This window comes from Lytechinus variegatus, chromosome 14 (assembly GCF_018143015.1).
Source record: "Lytechinus variegatus isolate NC3 chromosome 14, Lvar_3.0, whole genome shotgun sequence".
NCBI lineage: Eukaryota > Metazoa > Echinodermata > Echinoidea > Temnopleuroida > Toxopneustidae > Lytechinus > Lytechinus variegatus.
Window position 1 is genome coordinate 18107062 of NC_054753.1, and position 8361 is coordinate 18115422.

General features: G+C 36.3%; 1 protein-coding gene across 1 annotated transcript in view; it reads right to left on the minus strand.

Moving 5' to 3' along the window:
* Positions 1 to 7724, minus strand: part of LOC121427749 — a 32376-nt gene extending 24652 nt beyond the window's left edge. The window contains exon 1 of the mRNA XM_041624294.1: positions 7246 to 7724. The gene's annotated coding sequence lies outside the window, so the exon portion shown is untranslated. The remainder of the gene's footprint in view (positions 1 to 7245) is intronic.
* Between the last annotated feature and the right edge of the window lie 637 nt (positions 7725 to 8361).

The window sequence follows — 8361 nt, forward strand, 5'->3', positions numbered from 1 at the left end:
GAAGACGTTGTTTAAAATGTTGGTTAAATGATATGTGTTTAAACTAGAAACAATTTATTTACAATTTAATGTCATTCTTAAAAATGAAGATATAAAGATACATATTATCAGTTTTAACTTTAAACAATTTGTTTACACTGTAAACTATGCAGCTTCTATTTTCACATAGTAATGTGCAATATTGATTTCTCCGTATTGTATAAGAAGAACGGATATGTACAATTTCAAAAGCGAAGACGTTGTCACAGTGGAAATGATGGTTAAATGTTATCTGTTTAAAATGCTTATAGTTGATATAAATTATACTTTGTACGAAAGGGAGTTATAATCGGATTTTATCTTCTTTCAACATTACATTGCCGGTTTAACGGACAAGTTGTTTGAATAATAACATGTGCAAAATGTTGTTTAACATAACACTGCATTTCTAAAGGTTATGTACAGATCATATTACCTGTTGAAATGATAAAAGAATCAAAGTTAATAGTTAATAATGAAATTTAAGAAACATATTTTCTGTGACAATGTTTTACTTTCACAAATAATCATATATACTTAATCCTATATCGATCCTTTTAAGGAGCCAGGGAATAAAATATTCTATTTTCTTATTAGAAATTCTCTTTTAGGAAAAGATGCTTGTTGTTAATGAATTGACACCAAAATACATTCATGAAACTCAGATACAGTTTAGCAAAATGCTGCAAGATGTAAATACAAATGTAATTGATAAAAAATGAAATAAAGCTGATTTTTTTTATAGGAGAAATTCGGAACCTGCGAACAGACATCATAGAAAGAAGAACAGAGAGTTGAAGGACCAAAACAAAATGTGCACGGTAAACTAGAAAAAATCTAAGACGCAAAATTTGAAAAACCGCTAGAATTACGAAGTGAATTTTTATTAAAACTGAATGAAACTAAATGGCATTTGCGAGTAATGAAGTTTAGCTTTCTCCTCGTATACAAATTTTCATACATGTACCATCTAGGGGGAGTATGAGCAGGTTGATTTTCTTTTTTTTGCAACAATTATTTTAAATGTCCCTTTTACGGATTGTAAAGTGGTGTCCATGTTGTAAAGTGCAATTTTGGATATGCAATCTTTTTTTAATATCACTATAAAGAACTTATGAGTTTAGTAGTCATGTATACACCGACATTACAAATGTTGAATTCCATAGTAATTTAGGACTCAGGATCCTGTTTATATATTTTCTTTTGCTGACATGAATGAATATCCTAGGCCACATGAAGACAATTTAATTACCTATCTCCGTTCACCCCCCCCCCCCCCCGAGAGAAGGGAGGGGGGCGCGAGAGTAATCAATCAACAAAATAGATTGTTAATATTTTAATGAATAAATGAATTAAAGATATGAAAGAGCTTACCAGTATATGTTCCGAAGATGTCTCCCTTTTAGCCTCAAATTGAATTCCATGGGAAATGTATCAAGAAGGATTTCGCTTTCTCGGACATTTTAAATAGACTATTTATAGAACTGATATAGCAATTCTTAAAGCATGAAAAACATGAACTCATCCTATTCTTTTGTAGTCAACCCACGTAATGACGTGAATATTTGATACTCCTTGCCCTCAAGCTTGGCTTAAGAAACCCAACGTTAGGGGCAATTTTGAGAATCTAGATCATTTGAGATTGGGAAACACAGTAATGAAGAACACGTTCATACACTTTTTGTAAGTGTAATGATATTTTGAATACTTGAATTTAAATGCATATTAATCATTTGATTTGTATGATGACAGTGATAATGGTGTTAATGGATAATAGCAATGATAGGGGCAAGTAGTAGTAGTAGTAGTATAGAAGTCGTATTATTATCATTATTATTATTATTATTATATTGCTTATTATTATTATCATCATTAGTAGTAGTAGTAGAAGCAGTAGCAGAAGCAGTAATAGTAGCAGTAGTAGTAGTAGTATATTATTATTATTATTATTAGTAGTAGTATTAGTAGTAGTAGTATTATTACTATTATTATTATTAGTAGTAGTAGTATCAGTAGTAACAGCAGCAGCAGTAGTAGTAGTAGTAGTAGTAGTAGTAGTAGCAGTAGCAGAAGCCGTAATAGTAGCAGTAGTAGTAGTAGTAGTAGTAGTAGTAGTAGTAGTAGTAATAGTAGTAGAAGTATTAGTAGAAGTAGTAGAAGTAATAGTAAATTTGATAATGATAATATTCATATTATTGATATCATTATTATTATCATCATCATTATTATTTTCGTTATGATTAAAGATTTTGTTTTTGTTGACACAAAATATCTAACTTTGTTTAGAAATTATTGATATATTTTACCAACTAAATTCCTTTCTTTTGGGAAGAATTTTATTTATTTTTTTTTTTTTGGGGGGGGGTTCATGCCCCAAGCCTCCCCCTTAATGTGTACGCCAGTGAATTATGTAAAAAGGTACGACGATACTCATTAGGTAACCATCTTGCTTTGAAGTTTGGGGGTCCTATCTACTTCGCACCAGATAGTGAAAAGGTCTTCCTTAAAATTTGTCAAGATTGAAATATAATGAAATGGAATGAACCATAAAAATAACGAGCGAAAGTAATATCCATAATTTAGTGTATCAATTGTTGATAAAAATAACACCCCACCCCCAACAAATATGAATACTATCCCCAAGTAAAAGGAATTACTTCGGAAATTAGATACGCAACGGGCTTAAAACGTTCTGTGTCTCTCCGCTCCGAGCAATGGCCCATATCTACTGTATAATATCGATTAAGACCTTCCTCGACAATCAAATTAGCTTTCAGTGAGGGTAAGCTTATGGGATGATTATATTTGTAGTATCCTATTGATTGAATTACCTTTAGGCCGGCAACAATAGAAGGCTGATTCTTAAAAAAATGATTTTTTTTTTCTTATAGCATCGAGATTATCCCGCTAGGCCCACTACATCTGTAGATTGTGTGTGTGTGGGGGGGGGGGGATATTGGTGAGTGTGGATGTGTGTGGGTGCGTGGGGGAGGGTAAAGTCTCAACTGACTTGTCAATCTACATCTCGACCTGTTCTTAGCCGATTCAGTACCATGCTGTTTTTATATAGAGTGACTCAGGGCCCTGTCTTACAAAGAGTTACGATTGATCCGATCAATCGCAACTATGAAAAGCCAGCAAAGCCAACATCTATAGAATGCACGTTTGTCCAAACAAAATCCTAGATATGAATGCATATCCATAAATTCATTGATTTCTTGATAATTTGGGGTGTTCTCCCTTGTTTACAAAAGACATTTTGCAAATTTCCTGTAGAAAAAAATATGACACTGATGGATTTCCATAGAGTGACAATTGATCGGATCAATAGTAACTCTTTGTAAGACGGTGCCCAGAAGTGCTACAGAAATGAAAATTAAAATTACACAATACTATAAAAAGGCTCGGTTACAAAGAAGAAAAATTAAGGTAAATGAATGTTGCTTTTCTTTAATTCAGTAGAACTAGTAAAACTATGTGGACAAGGGGGACATCGACACCCAACAATATCAAATCATTTGATTATACACTGTAAAGACTGCGGTGTTAAATCTGACACCAATTGGTGTTAATAGAGGACCACACCCTGAGGTGTTATAATTACGCCCTAGAGATTAAACATAACACCAAAGAGTGTAAATGTAAGAACAAAAGGTGTTGTAATAACACCTATAGGTGTAAAACGAACACCACCAATTTAACACCGGTGTAAAATAACTGGTGTGATCCTCTATGTACACCGGTTAACACCAGAGTTCTTGCTGTGTAATGGGCATAAAGCACGTTGATTTACGCGGTAGAGCCCAATCTAATAACGGAAGCCTACGGGTTCGATCCCCGGCAGGGTTATACCTAAAACTAAAAAAACAGGGCGTTCTACCTCAGCCGCTATTCATTTAGAGATAGGAAGATTTATTGTCACAGGTTTAAGTTATACAGTTTTATAACTACAGTGACCAAACTACAAAAACTCCGGTGTTGACTTAAAATCTGCCCGGAATCTATATAGGCCCTACTATGTCCACACCAGAGAAGCGTTGACACAACACCAGTTTGGAATCAAACCGATGCTGTTTTAATACTAATTGATGTGATATATACACGCTAGTGTGGTGTTAGACCAAAACGAAACTGGTGTCGTTTGACACTTTTCTGCTATGGACATATAGGTTCCTGGCTGGTGTTAAGTTTTTTGCACTGCACGGTTTGTGGATACCCTAAGCAAATTAAACTGTTTCACCTTATTACCATCATTACATTTCATTGTAATTATCTTGGACTCCTGAGAGAAACAGTGATGTCCATGGGCATATATAGATACACTGCAAAAACGAAGGTGTTAAAGGGGAATGAATCCTTTGGAACAAATAGGCTTGTGTAGAAACAGAAAAATCAAAGAATAAGAATAAAGAAAGTTTGAGAAAAATCGGACAAATAATGAGAAAGTTATGAGCATTTGAATATTGCAATCACTAATGCTATGGAGATCCTCCCATTGGCAATGCGACAAGGATGTGTGATGTCACTGATGAACAACTTTCCCTTTGGTGGACTATAAAATACCCTCAAAATGTCTCTTTTTTGCTTTTTCTTATGATGATACAAACTCTTTATCCATGATGTATTCTTAAAAAATATGTATTACATGCCCTCAAGTAGAAAGAACACATGATCTATGGATAGATGTGATAAAAGAGGCAATTCAAGTGAAATATATACTAAAGTAATGGGGAGAGTTGTTCATCAGTGACATCACACATCTTTGTCGCATTGCCAGTTTGCTATCTCCATAGCAATAGTGATCGCAATATTCAAATGCTCATAACTTTCTCATTATTTGTCCGATTTTTCTCAAACTTTTGTTGATCTGTTTCTTTGATTTTCCTGTTTTCACACAAGCTATCTTGTTCCAATGGTTTCATTCTCCTTTAATGTAACACCAGCCCGGTATCTATATCGGTCCACACAAGAGAGGTGTTGAAACAACACCAGTTAAGAATCAAACCGATATTTGTTTAACACTAATTGGTGTTGCTTAAATGCCAAATTGGTGTTAGCCTTTCTGGTGACCGACAAGGATACCAGGTTGGTGTTAAATTAACACCGGCGTTTTTCTGTGCCTTCGTATCACTTTATTTTGATTTTTTTTTTAGTATATTTGTTATCACATCTTATTTATAGTTTGCTATTATATTCATCAATGTACACTCATGTTTTTATTATAAATTTTGGATATTGAATAACTAAAATTCAATATCATAATTCACTATGCACTTCAAAACTCAGGTGTTGATTTAACACCAGCCCGGAATCTATATATAAGAATACCAACATGCTTATATAGCGCATATCACTGCCATACGCGTCCCTATGCGCTTAATTGGATATTGTACAACGCCTACTTAGCTTGTTGTACGCGATCAAATGGGAGGCTGAATGTCACACATTCGTACCGTTGCACACACAAGACGTACCATCCAAAATGTACCATTGCACGGCCTTAGGAGGTGACGTCACAATGCGATTTCATTGAATAAGGTGACAATGCGCGTACAGCCCGCTGGCTAAATGCGCAATGCTGTCCAAGATCATGTGCGCTTGTGGGCCCGGCTTGTGGGATTTTGCTTTTTGCTTTCAATATTTTTGCTCCCTTTTCATAGATTACTGGAGGGAAAAACTCTTGTTTTTTTTCATATTTTCGGTAGATTCCGAGGCGTTGTACAACACTAATAGCGAATATTCTTATTCGTGCAATGGTGCGAGATTTCGCATTCGGTGAAAGAAAGAAACGCTCTATTCAACTCGGCTAACGCCTCGTTGAATAGAGCAACTTTCTTTCACCTCATGCGAAATCTCGCACCATCGCACTCATGCCTATTCGCTATTTGTATATTATTACCATGGCTTTAGCCCTGCAGCCTTTTACAGCGCGGTGGCATTTCAAGGAATAAATTCCTGCCAGGTACCCATTTACCTCACTTGGGTCGAGAGCAGCACAATGTGGAAAATTTTCTTGCCGAAGGAAATTACGCCATGGCTGGGAGTCAAACCTACGACCCTCTGTTTCAAAGTCCGAAGACTAATCCACTGGGCCACATCGCTCCACCTATGTCAACACCAGTTTGGAATCAAACCGATGCTGTTTTAATACTTATTGGTGTTGTATTAACACCTTTCTGGTATTAGACCAAAACGTAATTGATGTTGTTTAACACTTCTCTTTAGTGAACATACACGCATCTGATAATCAGCGGCTACCGGGTTACAGAGCAGATGAATTTATCCAATTAAGGAAACGTAATCCTTTCAAATCTACTGTAGATCATTCAGTCGTTTAACAAAAGGACTTGTCGTCGGACATTTATCAGACGAATCAAGTTTCATCCGACAGTTGTCAAAGTAACAGTATTTATCAGCCAATCAAACTCAAGGAAAATACCAGATATGATATTTTGTCGAATCAAAGTGTTGATGAAACGCTCCCCCGCTTACATCTACCTTCTTAAATCAATTTGGTGGAAACCAGTTTAACGTTTAATGAGAACGTGACAAGTAAGATTGTAGGGTGCAGGGGTATAGCGTACGGTTACTATAGGTATCATAATTTGGACTACAGTCATAGGCGGAGATCCCACGCGACCTGTGTAATACCCCCCCCTTCGGATTGCTTATTTTGTACAGCAGCCTACGGGGAGGGTCATTTCATCTTCCCGGCTAGGGGCGGATCCAGGATTTTCCAAAGTAGGAGGGGGGGGGGGCACATTTTCCCCGAGGAAAAATATGACAAGCAAAAAAAATGATCCTCACTTTCAAGGGGGGGGGGGCACACTTTTGTTTTAAAGGCATTTTTACATTACAGATTTTGATTGAGCCTCTCAAGGGGGTGGGGGCACGGGCCGCCCCCCCCCCCCTCCGGATCCCCCGTGTTCCCGGCCTAGAGGGGGCCAAAGAATCATGAAATCGCCTTTCATGAATACAATCTTGATCGTAAATACACGGTTGTAAAAGTTGATATGGGATAAGATTAATTTTATATCACAATTTATTACAAATCATGCATTTTCCTGTACTTCATTCTTTAAAAAGAAAATCTTTTACACGCATGATTCTCTAACTAGTGTTCGAATATGATATAAGTAATCCCTTAAATCATGTTATCAGTTAGATTTAATGAAACACAATCACGAATTAGAATAAGTAATCTAATAATAATAGAAACTTTCTTACCCAGGTATGAATATCAACAGCATACAATTATGTTAGAGTATATCGGTTATTGTTAGTAACTGCACTGAAGGCATAACGCTGAAAAGTGGTAGAAGGAGCAACAATTTTCTGTGATAGTCCTCATAATTAACTCAACTCGCATATTCTTCACTAAACGGCGTCTGTTTTTAAACCATGTTAACGAAAAGTTGAAATATATCTCCTTTTTTAGTTACGAAAGAAGCCTTACCGCACCAAGCGAATTATGTGATGCGAAGTCACTTCTTTTAAGCGCGAATTTGATTCGTTCTGCTTCTTCAGACCATCTTAACATAGGTGATTGTAACATGCCAAATGACTGTACGCAAACATTATCGATCGCTGAAATCGATATCTCAACGAGGGGATCGATACATTTCAAAGGAGTTGTATTGCAGTCGAATGAAAGGTAATCCTTGTAGGATCTTTACGCGCCTCATCACTCACGGTAATCCGATTGAGTGAATTAGCTCGACCATTCTACTCGGGCAAATACTAATATGACTTTCATCGAATTTTTATTTTTGAGAGGAAGGAAAGAGGATGGTTCTTCCTGCGGGTGATTCTGCTAGATAAAATATGCACAATGTATACGAGATAGACTCGTTAATAGTGGCGCCAATATTGATGATGTTAGTAGTCACAGTGAGGATAGGATATCGTTAGGGTGAGGGTAGTGGTGGTAGTGATGAGGAGGATGGGCGAAGGGGATGGTGATGATGATGATATGATACCGATAATGATGATGATTATTGTGATGATGATGGTGATGTCGATGATTGTTGTGATGAAGATGGTCATGATGGTGGTGATGATTGTGATGATGATGGTGATGATTGCGATGATGACGTTGATGATGATTGCGATGAAGATGATGATGATATGATGATTGTGATGATGATGACGTTTATGATTGCGATGATGACGATTGTGATGATGATGTTCATTGTGATGATGATGATGACGATAATAACGATGATGATGAATGTGATGATGATGGTGATGAAGATATGATGGTGATGATGATGACGGTGGTGATGATGGTGACATTCATGATGATAAAGATGATGACGAGATGATGATGATATGATAATGATG